The 16,879-nt window shown below is 38.3% G+C and overlaps 1 protein-coding gene and 2 long non-coding RNA genes across 3 annotated transcripts in view; 1 reads left to right on the plus strand and 2 right to left on the minus strand.

Moving 5' to 3' along the window:
• Positions 1-16,879, plus strand: part of LOC105009504 (E3 ubiquitin/ISG15 ligase TRIM25-like) — a 90,931-nt gene that overhangs the window by 68,652 nt on the left and 5,400 nt on the right. The gene's annotated exons all lie outside the window — the stretch shown is intronic.
• LOC117594501 lies at positions 17-1,017 on the minus strand. Its single transcript, XR_004575752.1, has 3 exons — positions 960-1,017; positions 745-876; positions 17-334 (listed from the first exon to the last, which is right to left on the minus strand). It is a non-coding gene; the product is annotated as an uncharacterized LOC117594501 (long non-coding RNA).
• LOC114828911 lies at positions 14,002-15,129 on the minus strand. The gene is made up of 2 exons (XR_003777265.2): positions 14,748-15,129; positions 14,002-14,590 (listed from the first exon to the last, which is right to left on the minus strand). It is a non-coding gene; the product is annotated as an uncharacterized LOC114828911 (long non-coding RNA).

Consider the following 16,879-nt stretch of genomic DNA (forward strand, 5'->3'; position numbering starts at 1 on the left):
TAGTTTGAATCACCACTTCAATATAATGCTTAAGGACACACAGGTCAGTTTACAAGAAGGCGCCAAAGACAAGGTTCAACTTTAAAAAAAGTATACATTTTTATTACAAAATCAATGCGATTAAAAACAATCAATTTTAAAAATACCTTCACACCAATAGGGGACAAATAATTAGGGCTGTGGCTTACCTGATGGAGGGGGAAAGGGAACAAGGATGGAACAGGATCTCAGGGAAAGTCACCCGTGAACACGCAAACAGTGAGCACAGCAAATAAAAAAGGGGTGAGGCACAGCACACAGGAAGGGAGATACCACCACCTTCAGCTCTCAGCCACTAAAACATGAGGGGGAACGCACAAAAAAAGGGAGTTCACTCTTCAACAATAAAGTCAAAACAATATTACAAAAATGAAAAGAGCAAACGGGAAGAAACCAACTTCATCCACTCTTCAGGTAGGTGGGCTAACCCACAACATTCATACACTTAGGGACTGAGACCTACATAACAATGGCCCCACAGAAACAACAGAGAATGGTTGGATGGCGGGCCGCAACAATAAACCACAGTTCAAATAATAGACTAATTTAACATCATGCGTAGGCAAAACAAACAGCTGGTGATTGAGATGCTCGGCGGCTAATAAGACTCTCCGGCGGCTTCAGTCCAATCCCTAATGTTTACACAAAACAATTAACACCAAATAAAGCTAAAGAAATAACTCCCACCTCATTTAACCCACATACCGTTACGCAGAGTTTGAGTCGCTCCAGAGGGAAGACGTCCCGAGAATGCTACGTGCAGACAACAGGGCTACTCGCTTCGCATTACTGTGTTACTTCGGCGAGTAGGGGGGGGTGAACCTGCCAGCCGAAGATCTAAAATGTTTAATGCATAGTAAAATAACGGCCGCAAATGATTAACAACATTTAGTGCAGAGGCAGCCAAACCACCACCTTACCCGACGCTCGAGCAGACAAATCACAGCAGTCACAAGCCGGAAGTGCAGCGTGCTCCAGTCACCAGCAAGCAAGCAAGGCAGTGGGCAGACTACTGGCTGTTTTTATACCGTGCTCCACCATTGTGATTGGCCGAAAACGCACAGGTAGTTATGAGCTAAAACTCATACTGCTACACATACAATGAATCACAAAAAGCATAAAATAAAAACACATTAAAATGGAAGAATGTGTGGTTGGCCCGGGCCATGGATACTCCTTCAAAATAATAGCATTGCTCATGCGATGTTAGTTTGCTGTAATGCTGTGTTGGACTACAAACCGTGAGAAACTGCATATACTACAGTTTGTATTAGTGGTTATTTAGGGACCATTACTACTGGGCAGATATAACCTTGAAGCCCATCTCTTGTTAAAATGAATGTTGGGCTGAACTATCCAAAATCGTAAGTCCATACCCACCCCCTTCTTTATATCTTACAGAAAAAACATGTCTCTCACGTGTAACTCCGTGCTTGTGGAAAAACACCATGTTACAACCACATTGTAAAACATGGAAGTTTACATCTGTACCACATGGCAGTGGAACCCTGGCACCCTTTTGTTGAACACCAAACAACCGCTGACACAACACTTATTTAATGCCTGGGAATTTAACATTCCGGAACCCTAAGCCCCATTTGTTAATTAACATTCCGGAACCCTAAGCCCCATGTGTTAATCATCAAACATAACCCACCTGTTATAACACTAGTCTGGTTTGCTCATCAGGCGTTGTAAAACATCAAACACTGACACATCAATGTAATCATAAATCACCGGACATGCATACGTCACTCCTGAAGTCCCGCCCTAACACACGTCATACAGGAAGTCCCACCCTAACATACGTCATACAGGAAGTCCCACCCTAACATACGTCATAACGGAAGTCCCACCCTACAAACCGGATGTCCCGCCCACCTGTCACATCAATATGGAAGTCCCGCACCCCAGGGCCATAAATCACCATTCTGACACATTATACCCTACACTAACTACTCCTATTCAGTGATTTATCAGTTTGCTTCTATCAATATATGATTGATTGACTTTGGCTATAGATTGATTTAAGATTACAGATATCATATAGAACATCATGATGTAGTTACAAATTTGCGTGTACACAGTTTCAATCAAACCAAGTGGAACAGAGTTAGCCAGAGGTCTGAGTTCCTGAATGAACACATAAGGAAACATACCCCTCAATGGTGAAGGGAGTTGATTGACAACTGAAATAAACCAATGAACTTAGAGTTTAGTTTAGTCAGTGTCTAGAACCTTGCTGAACAATCAAGTCTCTTCATGATTTCCGGGATTTGTTTTGAGTTGGTTGTTTATCTGTCAACAGAAATATATTCATAAATATATAGCATGTGCATTGAAAACATTAATAAAAGTTTATTGGTATTTTAAAATGTTTTTGAAAAAATGTAATTATTGACTGTGTAAAATGTCTTTGTGTGAGGTGATTTCAGGTAAACAGAGTAACCTCTTATCTGTTGTCATCTAGTGTGATTGATGGGGCAGAAAGGAGTTGATTCACACATTTAATTAACATTTATTCTTTGGTTCATGTTCAGCAAACATCTGTTCTGTATTTTATGTGTGATCATAGATTTGGGAATCTTTCAGTAACAATCGTTTGTTGACGGTTTGTTAAGCTTTCTAGTACATTCTACCTGTACTTGTCTATAATTACTATCCAGTCTAATTATGTTACATTTGGGACACGTTGTAGAGGGACTAGTTTTTACATTTCAGTGAAATGTAATGCTTGATTTGCTGTAACTTCCATCATTGTAAAGAGAGTTTGATTACACAGGATCTTTAAATGTATATTTTAATGGTCTCTGTATGTCCTTATGTCCTGTCAGGTGCTCTTGTTGTTTAACACAATTGTTTCACTCATACAACTTATCTCCTGTATTAATTCCTGGCTAAGTAAAGTTGATATCATGAGTTGGTCTCTGTTGTCATTTAAAACTGCTTGTCATTAGGGGACTAAGTACCGTAGGTACAGGCACCCTATTGTTTTTGTTGGTTTTTAGGGGGCCAATCAACGAAGTTGCTGGAACCCTCTTATGTTTCTACGTTTTATTATTATTATTCTCCAGGGCCATTTTCTGGTTCAAACTGCTTTTTGCCTGATTGTAGACGTACTCCTCACATTTTGCCTGATTGTAGACGCTGTAGCGCTCAGATCTCATGAACCGAATGTCGTAGAGACATGCAACCAAGTTCCAGATATACCCCCTCTCATGCTGACCAAAAAAGCCCCTTGGATTTTCCTCCATCTTGAATTTGGTGAAAAACTTGTTAACAGCATCTCAGAGACTGCTGAACGGATTTGCATGCCGTTTGTTTAGAAGCACCTTTGAACCATGATCTTTAAAAGTTCTATAAGGAAACTTGATATCTCAAATAGTATGGCCGAAATCAGCAAATGAAATTGAGCTGGGCGGGTTTATGACTTTAGCCCATTAATCCCAAATGGAACATCAAACAGCTATGAAACAAAACATACTTGTAAATGTGTCTGTCAGGAATGGACAGAAAAAGTCCCATACAGAAATACCTCTTGGGGGCCCTATAAACATCACAGATGTTTCTCACGATTTTAAAGTTAATAAAAACACACTTAAACGACATCTCCTCTGAAACCGCTGAACAGATTTGGTTGACAGTCAGTGTAAAGGGCCACTGGACCATTGTCTTTAAAAGTTATATAAGAAAAGTTGATTTCTCAAACAATATGGCTTTTGTGAAAAACCTGTTAACGACATCTCCTCGGAAACCGCTGAACGGATTTGCACACCATTCACTGTGATGGTGCGTACATTTTTTTTATTTTGAAATTTCAAACGATGCATGCGTAATAGGCTAATTACTTTAACATGGGTGTGGCACTATGTCAGGCTATGTTTCCCCTTAGGAATATCAGAGATTTACGCTCTTTAACATAACACAAAACATATTTTTGGTTGCAGGTGTGTTTGATTGAGCTAGTTAGCAACCTAATTTCTCACAAGGTTGTGCACAAGCAGGTAAATCATACATTGCCTGCTCTCTCATTGATGTAGCGAGCTAGTTCCTTTTTCAAACAAGGTTGATGGCAGATTACAACAAAATATCTTATAGCTGTTTTGTATGCGTTATTGTAGCCAGCTAATTTAACAATTGAGCTACATAAAGTTCACTAGCTAGTTGATTAGTGCTGTGCTGGAGAGCTATGCTATAGACAGCCAACAAAGCTGTTCAAAGACAGGCTAGATCACTCTTCAAGCATCAATCTAGATGAAATCTTCTAAGAGATTTATGAGCGATATTGGGATTTTTAAGGAGAGTTATCTGAGGGTCTGTCAGTAATCTACCAAATTCTTTAATATTAAAACATTCTGTCACGCTGTAATGACATTCTACATGTTTCACTGTCATGTTAATTCAGCCTACATGACTTGGTGCACCATGTCTCAGCAGGATATTCAACTCTGAGAATTCAGGGGCTTTTCAAATAGAAATTCACCCTTGCTTAAAAAAACAAAAGTTCCAACCCTGTATTTTACTAACTTAAATGTCAAAGTTCCTTGGCTAGTTTTTAAATACATTTTAACTATCTTTGCAATAGTGTTTTCCATTTTCAGTGTGTACATTTTCTAGGTGAATTCTGAAAGACACTAAGGGACGTCCTTAAATAATTCTAACATCCTTGTTTGTTATTAGAAAATAATTTTCCATTATATTAAACCCAGCTGAAACCTATTTGGTTTATTTAAATTAAACTTAATGTTGTCTGTTTTATTGAGTTGTCACAGTATGTAATGCACTGGCATGTGTTAAGGTAGGTATTAGGTTACAAATGGCAGAAAGGAATGAAATGAAGCTGAGGACATGAGGTGTCCATTTCTGAAATTAGGCATTCTGATGTACTTATTCTTTTGTTTAGTTGTACATTTGCTCTTTCCACATCTTTCATTCCTCAAAACAATAACAATTGACTGGTTTGTACAGTGAGCTGTTTCTTTATTGCACCTTTTGAGCTAATATTGACCTCAACACATGCCAGTCTACAGTGGCAACCCAAAAACCCAAAGACCAAATTAAGCTTAATTTATCAAACCAAATAGCTTTTAGCTGTTTTTGATATAATTAAGTGATGTTGCAGTACCACATTAGCAAATTGGCATGATCACTGTGATGGCAATTCCATCGATCGACTCTTAAAGGAGTAAGAAACAGAGACAAAATTATCTTGGCACAATTTAACAGTTTATTAATTGTTTGCAAATAAGAGAGACGCGTCAAACGCTTACAAACATAATCGTCCGAGGAGTCTCTGACTTAACACATGCACAATCCGTATTTATTACAGTTAAAAGGGGTGTGGTAAGTTGTTGCCCATCTGTCTCGTGTCACATAGGTTTTACCCAAAGGGCGGGCTGTCCCCCCACCTTATCCTTCCTGCCATAATGTTTTCTGTTGTGTTAACCTAAAGGCGCAAGAGCAAGGCACTCCCCCCTAATTAATTCCAGGAAAATGTACCTGTACTTATTGTAAGTCACTCTGGATAAACTAGCTCAGCTATTTGTAATATATATATATATATATATATAGATATTTTTTATAATTCAAATATTTATTGAGTTTATTTTATAACAAAAAACAAACAGATAACAACAGTGAGGATCAATGTAAATCTCTGTAAACAGCTAATGTTCAAATTACATTGTAGACATGTAGGTGCAGAAACATTGTTCCTTCATGGTTTCATTCATACAATGTAGTCTTCCCAACATCTTTTCACATGCAGCATTTTCAGTCATTCTTTCTTTCCACATTCTAAATGTTGGGGCATGAGAGTCCAGAATCGTCCGAGGAGTCTCTGAGTCTCTGACTTAACACATGCACAATCCGTATTTATTACAGTTAAAAGGGGTGTGGTAAGTTGTTGCCCATCTGTCTCGTGTCACATAGGTTTTACCCAAAGGGCGGGCTGTCCCCCCACCTTATCCTTCCTGCCATAATGTTTTCTGTTGTGTTAACCTAAAGGCGCAAGAGCAAGGCACTCCCCCCTAATTAATTCCAGGAAAATGTACCTGTACTTATTGTAAGTCACTCTGGATAAACTAGCTCAGCTATTTGTAATATATATATATATATATATATATATATAGATATTTTTTATAATTCAAATATTTATTGAGTTTATTTTATAACAAAAAACAAACAGATAACAACAGTGAGGATCAATGTAAATCTCTGTAAACAGCTAATGTTCAAATTACATTGTAGACATGTAGGTGCAGAAACATTGTTCCTTCATGGTTTCATTCATACAATGTAGTCTTCCCAACATCTTTTCACATGCAGCATTTTCAGTCATTCTTTCTTTCCACATTCTAAATGTTGGGGCATGAGAGTCCAGAATTTCAAAATGAGTCGGGAACATGTTACCAAAGCAGTATTTAACACTCTAAAAGTATGTTTATTTAACATTGGCACTTCTCCTTTGTCTCCGAGTAAACACAGTCTGGGTGATTTGGGCAGATTACAGGATAACCCACCGTGCATGTAACTTAAAACACTGCTCCAAAACACAGAAATCACCGGACATTCCCTAAGGGCATGTATCAAAGTGCCTTTAGCTATTTGGCATTTCCAACAGAGATCGTTTCCGCCAACACCCATTTTATAAAGCCTAGAAGGAGTATAATAATATCTGTTAAGAATTTTGTATTGAATAAACTTTCCCCTAGCTTCTCTAATGTGCAACACATTGTTTGACAGAATTGAATCCCATGTATCATCATCCATTGTACATCCTAAATCTCTTTCCCATATTACTTTCAGACTTTTACTTGTATTGTTTTTAACCCAGGGGCAAATATTATACCATTTTGAGGCTTTGCACAATAGTGGAGGTAGTAGCAGAAAGGCCTCTATAGGATTTTTCCCATTTAACAACTTAACACTTCCTGTCAAACAATCTCTAATTTGTAAATACTTCCAAAAGTGGCCACGACCCTCCAAGTTAAATTTCCTTTTGATAACATGATATGACATAAATATGTCCCCCTCCAATAAATCACCTATAGTTCTAATACCTTTTCTTAGCCATTGTGCCCAGTAAAGTCTGTTTATTTATTTAAATTTTTGGGTTATGCAACAAGGGGGCGTATTTTTGCACATATGCAACACGTTTATATTTTTTATGTACCTCTAACCATACCATTTTAGAAAATTTCAAGATAGGATTTTGGATTTTATTTGACTTTTGTTATAAAATATCTATTGGTGTAAACAGAGAAGCAAGCTCTCGTTCTATTAAAATCCAGTCCAAGTTGATTTTCCCCGCCCATGTTTAACCAGACTAGACATCTCAAAAGAAATACTGTAATGTTCTACATTGGGCAGGGCTAACCCCCCTTCTTTTTTTGGCTGGCAGAGCCGATTAATGTTAATACGAGGTTTACCACCATTCCAAAGAAAGTGTTTTATCATGTTACTATAACTTATTAGTATTGGCTGTGGTATGCACATAGGTAACATTCTAGTATAATTATTGATAAGAGGGGCTATGACCATTTTCACTGTGTTTACTTTCCCCCATAATATTAAATTTAACTTGCTCCGTGTATCCAAGTTAGTCTTAATTTTGTTGAGCATTTTCCACAAATTGTCAGCCATAATATCATCAATATTTGGGTTCAATTCAATTCCAAGATATTTCAATCCTTTCTCCAACCACCTAAAATTGAAACCAGTTAATTAACTAGGAGTGCAAGCTTGTGAGACTGGCATCGCCTCAGACTTATGCCAATTAATTTTGTACCCAGAGAACAATGAATAATTATCAATAACTTCAAGTAAGGTTGTGATAGACTTAGTGGGGTCTTGACTTATTACCAAAATGTAATCTGCGTACAAAAACAATTTGTGTTCCCTGCCCCCAGCAAATACACACTTAATTCTTGAGTTCTCTCTTATTTGAATAGCCAATGTCTCTAAGAAGATAGTGAATAACAGTGGACTTAAACTGCACCCTTAACGAGTTGATCTGGAAATATAAAAAAAAGAAGAAAGCACCCCATGTGTAAACACAGCTGCCTTTGGTCCCAAATACAATATTCTAATCCATCTGCTGAATTTTCCATCTAGACCGAATTTCGTCAGGGCGGTAAACAAAAAACTCTACCCTGTCGAAAGCTTTCCGGGCATCCAAAGATATAGCTAACACAGGATTTACATTAATCCTATTCATCCATAAGAGATGCAATAATCTTCTCATGTTATCAGACGCAGATCTGTTCTTGATAAAACCTACCTGGTCTTTATGAATAATTTGTGGCAATACAATTTCTAACCTTGTTGCTAACACTTTGGATAATATTTTACAATCGACATTTATTAAACGTATTGGTCTATAATTGGCTGGGTCAGTTAAATCTTTGTCGCCTTTTGGAATTAGAGATATTACTGCCTGGTTAAAACTTTCAGGAAGTGATCCATATTCAAATGCTTCATGAAATACTTCAGTCAAAAATGGGCAGAGTATGTCTATACATTTTTGGTAGAATTCGGCTGGAAAGCCATCTATCCCAGGTGACTTTCCAGATTTCATTGCACCAATGGCCTTATTTACTTCAACCTCTGTTAAAGGAGTTTCCAGTTTGTCCTTGTCCTTTTGTGAGACCTTTGGTATTGTCATTTAAAAAAAAAAATGCATCCATCTGATCCTTACTAACCATGATGTATACAAATCTTGATAAAACATTTTGAAAGCCATATAAATATCTGAGGAAGACGTAACCAATGTATCACCCTTTTTGATTGCAGTAATTACATTCTGATTATCCATTTTTTTAAGTTTTCTTGCCAATAACCTTCCCGTTTTTCCCCCATTCTCATAGAAATTGGTTTTAAGCCGGAAAAGAGCATACTCTGCCTTCTTGTTATAAATTTCCTGGAGACTAAGCTTAAGCTGACAAATCTCTTTAAATTTACTATCATCAAATTTCCCTGCTATTTGTTTCTCCAAAGTACCTATACGTTCCTCCAAAGTTTGGATCTTTGCCTTATTTTCTCTAACTTTTTTAGAGCTAAAAGCTAAGCATTTACCACAAACAAACACTTTCAGAGCATCCCACACTGGTGCTAACCTGTTAGTAGACCCAACATTTATCTCTAGAAAATATTTGATGTCCTCCTTTAATATTGACACAAATTGTTCATCCTGCAGTAAGATTGAATTCAGTCTCCATCTTCCTTTACAGTTTTTCTCAGCCTTTAAATGTATATGTAGTTCCACAGGTGCATGATCCGTTAAAGCAATAACACCTATTTTACAGTTCAATATTAAGTCAACACATGAATTAGAGATTAAAAAAAATAGTGTATTCGGGAATAAGCTTTGTGGCAGTGAGAATAAAAGGTGTACTCCCTTTCCAGAGGATGTACAAGTCTCCAAATGTCCACTAAGCCAACATCCTCTTCTAAAGAATTTAATGCCAAACCTGTTTTAGTGATTGAAGTTACATTATTGGCACTCCTATCAATATATTAATCCGAAACATTGTTAAAATCTCCACCTAATAAAACATGTCCCTGCATGCTTCCCAGCATCTTATTAACTTTATGTATAAAATTAGGTTCATCCCTGTTTGGAGCATAAATGTTGCATAAATGTTGCATAAAACGACATGAACGCCATTAATAAGTGCCTGGAGGCATACATAACGTCCATTTTCATCCTTAAATTCTTGTAACAAAACAAAATTAAGTATTTTGTTAATAAGTATAGCAACACCGCAGCTTTTATTTGATACTGAATTATGAAATACTTTTCCAACACAATCCCTTTTTAACTTCAAGGCCTCATTTCCATTTTCAAAGTGTGTTTCTTGAATATAAGCAACATCAGTGTTATGAGACTTAAGATAACGGGGTATTTTTTTCCTTTTGATTGGTGTGCTGCACCCATTTATGTTCCATGATACAATATTAACATCCGTATTGCCCATTGTTACACCATGGTGAGTTATATATCAGCCCTGCATTTTCCAGTCCACAACAATTAAACAAATATTGACAGCTTTGTGTGAACCAAAATGTAAATAAGAATACCTCACTTTGAAAACCATTACTGGGACAAACAAAAAACAAAACTAGCACTGTTCTAAAAACAGACATAACATTGCAAATGCCCTCCAGGCAAAGTTAAAGTCCGTGTGGGTCCCACAGACAGCGATCTCCGCTCCTCTAGCTGTCCAGGCTATATCCCAGCGATCCCGCCCCCGTCTTCTGAAAGAACTTATCTCCCCCATATGTTTAGTTAAACCTGTTGACCGGTCACTCCATCTAATCTTGAATGTTATCACGTATACATTTCTCTGCCTCCTCAACGTCGTCAAAGCTCTTTCGCTCATCATTCTATGTAAATCGTAGCGTTTCTGGATGTGCAAGTGTGTGCTTCACCTGATGCTGCCACAGCGTTTTCATTACCGGGGAGAATAACTTCCTTTGCGCAGCGCGCTCAGCAGTCATGTTCTCATGAAATGACATGCGACAGATCTCCCATATTATGCCTTTCTTCTGTTTTGCGGCTGCCTGAAATTTCTGTTGCGCAGAGTAACAAAGAAATCTCACAAGAATAATCCGAGGGGGCTGCCCAGGGTCCGGGCGAGGTCTCAAACTACGGTGACATCTTTCAATTTCAAACTCGTCTCCACGCAACCCCAGGCCATCAGCGAGTATCTTCCTCACAAAATCACTCAAATTGCCCCTTCCTTCCATGCCTTCTTTCACACCAATAAGCCGAATATTCTTCCTGCGACTTCTATGTTCCTGATCGTCAACACGAGCCCAGAGTTGCTTGAGTTTTGTAGCACATTTGCTATTGTCTTCAGCCTTGCTCTTCACCTTGTCTTCCACGTCCGAGATGCGGCCCTCGGCCTCGCTCATCTGTATTTGAGTCGCGGTCACAGCGTTTTTTAATTCCGTCATGTCTGACTTAATAAAGGATACATCTGCTGCAACACCATTCAGGGTAGCTCCCATTTTAGTCATTTCGGCAAACAGAACGCTTATGTCCATCTTTGATGTTTCTTCTTGGTTAGCGTTTGCATTGTTAGCTGATGCAGAGCTAACATTAGCGTCACCCACCGTAACTGTAGGCAATCGAGTTTGTACACCCTTCTTCTTGGACCCCATGGACATGCTTCACAGTGATATCAAGTTTAGTGACTTAAGAAGTCACCACCGTCCAATAACGTGTTGTTTGGGAGGGATTAAGTTGTTTAAAACCAGTATTAGTTTGCAGGGGTTCGGAGCTCTGCTAAGGCGCAGCCATTCCCTGGTACCTCACCACGTGACTCCCCTAATATTATTTTTAACTTAACCTTTCAAATAGTAATTTCCATTTTCAGTGTGTAGCTTAGAAAAATTAAGCTTTTCACTATATAAGTGAGTGTGACATTCATCTACTATCTTCTTTTATTACACTGATGCTGAGAATGTTTTGTTGTAATAATCTAAGCTATTCTGCAAACAAAGTCAATTGACAGTGTGTCATTAGAGTTTCAAAAGTATGCCAGAATCCTATGTTTGTTCCAGTTCACTATTATTCTTCTGGCAAAAAAGCTGTTCTTTTTGCAAATTCCTGTGAGTTAAAATGGTGTAAAGGTCCCCAAATTAATATACTAAAGCGTCAAGAAACACAACTTCTGGTGCAGTGGACATGCAATGGTGGCCTAAGCCTGGGAAGTTTACCATACCCATCCCTTTTGGTACGGTGGCCCTGAAGTGCAAAACACAACAACAAATACGAAAACACTTCAACAAATCATGAAACACAACGCCAAATAGGAAAACACAACGCCAAAAAGGAAAACACAACGCCAAATAGGAAAACACAACGCCAAATAGGAAAACACAACGGCAAATAGGAAAACACAACGCCAAATAGGAAAACACAACGCCAAATAAGAAAACACAACGCCAAATAGGAAAACACAACACCAAATAAGAAAACACAACGCCAAATAGGAAAACACAACGCCAAATAGGAAAACACAACGACATTAACTTCTAACGGAAAAGGTAGGGCCTATCTAGCAGAGGACGGAACGGAACCTCCTGATTGGACAGAAGGACCGCCTGTCTTTTAACAGGAAGGAGGGGTGAAAAACACGGAAAAGCGCCTATTTTCAAAACATGAGTACTCCCGAAGATACTTTCGCTATTATAATGAATTATTTTGATGCAGGGCATACATACGACGTGGTAGTTGATATGTTATCAACCAATCACAACATCAGGATGATTATACGCACGGGTTGTACAGAAGGAACAACTATTCACAACTGGATGAGGTGAGACGTGCCATCCTTACAGAGCTGCATGGACCAGGGCAACTATTCCGCTATCGGACTATGTGGCAAGTACAGCAAAAACACAAGCTACGTATTAAACGACACACAGTGATGAGACTGCTGAAGCAACTAAATCCACAAGGAACGGATGCGAGAACACTACAGACCATGGGACTGAAAATGGCACCATGGCTGCAATACAGTGTACCCTCAGACACGAGCATACAGACTGCGGCCGCTTATAAGTGTAATTGTGTTACAGCAAAAAGTGTTAATCTACCAAAAACTGATTTCAGTCAAATAAAAAAGTATTGCAGCAGGTAAAACAGTCTGGGTGGGCTCTAATCTTTCCCAAATGAATATAAAATAGTAGATGGTAATCCCGTTAATGTCATGCCTGATCACGCTATAAACTGCTAATTCGATTGAATTAGGTAAAAATAAAGTTTCAAATAGACCTTTCAAAAAGGTCCAATATGTATTTGCTGTTACCACGGACATATAGTTATGTATATTTGCATATTATCATCCTGATAAAAGCAGCTGGCCACATAAAACTGGACGATGTAGCTTTAATAGGTTGTGCCCGTGGACTGAAATCACTTTATAGCACAACAGACTGCATAAAAATATCTTCCTGTTATGTGTTAATCATTTTGTCTGACAGCGCTCACTCTCCTTGTGTTTCTGAGATCTCAGGTAGCCTAATTGACAGGTGCTGCCCTCTGCTGCAGTCATATCCACTCATGCATTATTGAGGGGTCATGCAGTGCCTTTCCACCTATGCATTCACACTATCAGATTTATTTTGCTGATATTCCCAGCAGCAACATTAATTTGTTTTGTTGTAGCCTACTTTACTTTATATAGTTATTCAATAGTTATAATCTTGTGCTCTTGTGTAAAATAAGTAGCCTAACTTTCAATTGTATTCCTAGGGCTCAATTTTGGATGGACCTGTTTGGAGACCTGAGAGACTCTGGACACTTTAATGGCAGCCATGAACTTAAGGACTTATTGAGATTCTGCTTCAATAATGTTCTGCAAAAAGACCTGGATGAGAGCACAGACCTCTGGAATAAGCACAGGATTACACTCTCCAGACATGCATCATGTCCTGGGGGAACTACAGACGAACTCTATCTCTTACCTCATATATCAACTGACAATGACTTGACTATATCCATTCTCACAAAAATATGTAATGTGTATTAAAGCATAAATTGCACCACACATATTATTGGAAATACATTTGGATTTGAAGTCATGTTTTCCCTTTATGATAAATTATTGTGTCACTACGCAGGTTTGGTTCAAAGGACTGGATACGTTTCCAGAATCAAGGCAAACTCTTCATTCATGCAGTGATCCAGACATCCAGGATTATCTTCAACAGACTGTTGAGCGAAATGGATTACAGCAGCCACATAATTGGGAGTCAGCCTCAGAACTTTATGTCACCTTGAAAGAAATAGCTGGCCTATAAATATGGTCTACTGCAGCCCACTCTTAAAGGCCAGATATTAAAGGAAAACATTCTCAAATGTGGCTTAGCTGTTTGAGTATCATGTTTGGCAAGTGGAGTTCAGTATATGCAGTGTCATATCAGAGTGGAGACATACATTAAACTCAAATGTAACTCCCAAACTATATTTGTTTATTTTCGGATTCACCATCGAGTTAACTGTGTGTCAATTGTAGGTCTGAACAACCAAAGAAACGTGGTTCTTTTCAAGAGGTATTGTTAACAAGCTTGTTTGCAAGCACAACATGTTATACACTGTTTCAAATGTGAAACTACATACATTTTAGCTGAGTACAATTTTACTGTTACTTGTAATGTGACCTGTACTTAAAAAAAAATCTGTGATTTTTCATTGAACAAAGTAATGAACAGAAATAATACACATTAAAATACTTTGAACTGAGCATGCACTCTTATGCTTTATAAACTACAGATTTAAGACTGGGCAAAATCCAGACTTGGCACAGCATTAAATGCACCCAAAGCCTGGAGAATTCTGTAAGCAAAACTCCATGTTTGTCTAAAAGACACTGTAGGTCTCAAGGAAAAGGAGCTTTAGGGCATTTGCAAAGGTGTTTGACATAGGGAATGGCGAATTTGGTAAGAACTTGATGCATGGTAGTGGTGTTATTCCAGCAGGTGGAAGTGATGCGAGCCCTGTAGCAAACAGCAGGACATAGGGACACAGCAGTCGCTTTTTCTGAAAAGGAAAAGTCAACATTGTTTTAGTATCTTTATCATCTAACAACTAAATTATACATCCTGAGAGGGTCAAGCCAAAGGGTTTCAGCTTATCGTATCCATCTACATGCCAAATGTAGTTTGGACCCATGGAGTGATATGTACGCCTCACAAACCTCCGGCTTGTTCTCGCATCCGTTCCTTGTGGATTTAGTTGCTTCAGCAGTCTCATCACTGTGTGTCGTTTAATACGTAGCTTGTGTTTTTGCTGTACTTGCCACATAGTCCGATAGCGGAATAGTTGCCCTGGTCCATGCAGCTCTGTAAGGATGGCACGTCTCACCTCATCCAGTTGTGAATAGTTGTTCCTTCTGTACAACCCGTGCGTATAATCATCCTGATGTTGTGATTGGTTGACAACATATCAACTACCACGTCGTATGTATGCCCTGCATCAAAATAATTCATTATAATAGCGAAAGTATCTTCGGGAGTACTCATGTTTTGAAAATAGGCGCTTTTCCGTGTTTTTCACCCCTCCTTCCTGTTAAAAGACAGGCGGTCCTTCTGTCCAATCAGGAGGTTCCGTTCCGTCCTCTGCTAGATAGGCCCTACCTTTTCCGTTAGAAGTTAATGTCGTTGTGTTTTCCTATTTGGCGTTGTGTTTTCCTATTTGGCGTTGTGTTTTCTTATTTGGCGTTGTGTTTTCCTATTTGGCGTTGTGTTTTCTTATTTGGCGTTGTGTTTTCCTATTTGGCGTTGTGTTTTCCTATTTGCCGTTGTGTTTTCCTATTTGGCGTTGTGTTTTCCTATTTGGCGTTGTGTTTTCTTATTTGGCGTTGTGTTTTCCTATTTGGCGTTGTGTTTTCTTATTTGGCGTTGTGTTTTCTTATTTGGCGTTGTGTTTTCCTATTTGGCGTTGTGTTTTCCTATTTGGCGTTGTGTTTTCCTATTTGTTGAAGTGTTTTCGTATTTGTTGTTGTGTTTTGCACTTCAGGGCCACTGTACAATTCCACTCTTTTCTATAGTTGGTTTAACAACCAACAAATAACAAATAACAAACAAAGAACAGAAGGACACAATATCCCATTACTGTTCCAATTACTCCTCAGTTAAGATCATTGGCTTACATTGAAGTATCACTCTCAAAGAGTAGTTCATGAACAATTCTCAGTTCGCCTAACCAGATCTCAGTCGCTATATAATTTATATCTGATTGTGTTGTATCGGAACTAAAATCAAAATCACCATTGTTTCACATAAATGATCAAATACCTTATTGCAAATCAAAACATTTCACACCATCTTGAAGGTCAGCTAACATAACTGTTATTTAGCCTAATTTCTCTACAAGATGGAAGTCAGTGTGAATTTCTCCAAGTCTCTTCTTCTCATCCTAGCACATCAAAGACACTCTGTAATCCTGTCATAAATCATGACCCCCCCCCCCCCTTTATGCCCTGTCTCCCCAGAGCTCACCCTGGAGTGGGGGATGGTTTACTAACCTAAGGATAACGGACCCTAGTCTGGTCCCCTTATGAATCAGGGACAAACCTTTTTGTCTCATCATTCACCTCAAAGAAACACCTGTTAACCATTTACATTCTAATGATTACCTACTAGGACAGAAATTAAGTACACAGGTATACATGTCTATAAAAATAATGAAGAGTCATTGAATATGTAAATAAACATGGAATGGACACCAAGTATTCAATGTAGCCGAATTAGAATACCCAATTATGATAATGTCAACAGTAAGTCTGTTTCCCTTCTAAAGAGTTCAAACAAGACAAAGAACCCATTTCAAACAGCCCCCCACTCCACACATGGTGTCTGTGTCAGTGAGTTGAGCACTCCAGGGGGTCTGTAGCTCTCTTTACAATTTAGACTATGTAAAACTTCTTAACTTGGTTTTCTAGAATAAAACTTGAATCAGAATTACTTTCTCAATATTAAGTAAGACATGGCAAAACTTAGTAAACATGTAAGGAATAACCAAATGTGCTCCCTGCACCTTTTTACCCACTTATTCTATAGTGCATGAGATTAATAGGATTACTTCTAATCAAATATCAAACAAACTGAACAGTAACAATCCCATAGTCACTTATTCATCCCATCAAATGAGTTATTTCTTAGCTAAACCAAGTCAAAATGGTAAGATGTATTCTACTTGTAGTAGCACCTAGTTGCTTCTAATTCTTCTATGCCACCTTTTGAAGTCAGTCTAACTACAACCAGTATTTGAAACACGAGCAAACCAAACGTTCTTCTTTTTAAATGTTTACTTATAAAACACTAAATT

The sequence above is a fragment of the Esox lucius genome, chromosome 5 (assembly GCF_011004845.1).
Source record: "Esox lucius isolate fEsoLuc1 chromosome 5, fEsoLuc1.pri, whole genome shotgun sequence".
NCBI lineage: Eukaryota > Metazoa > Chordata > Actinopteri > Esociformes > Esocidae > Esox > Esox lucius.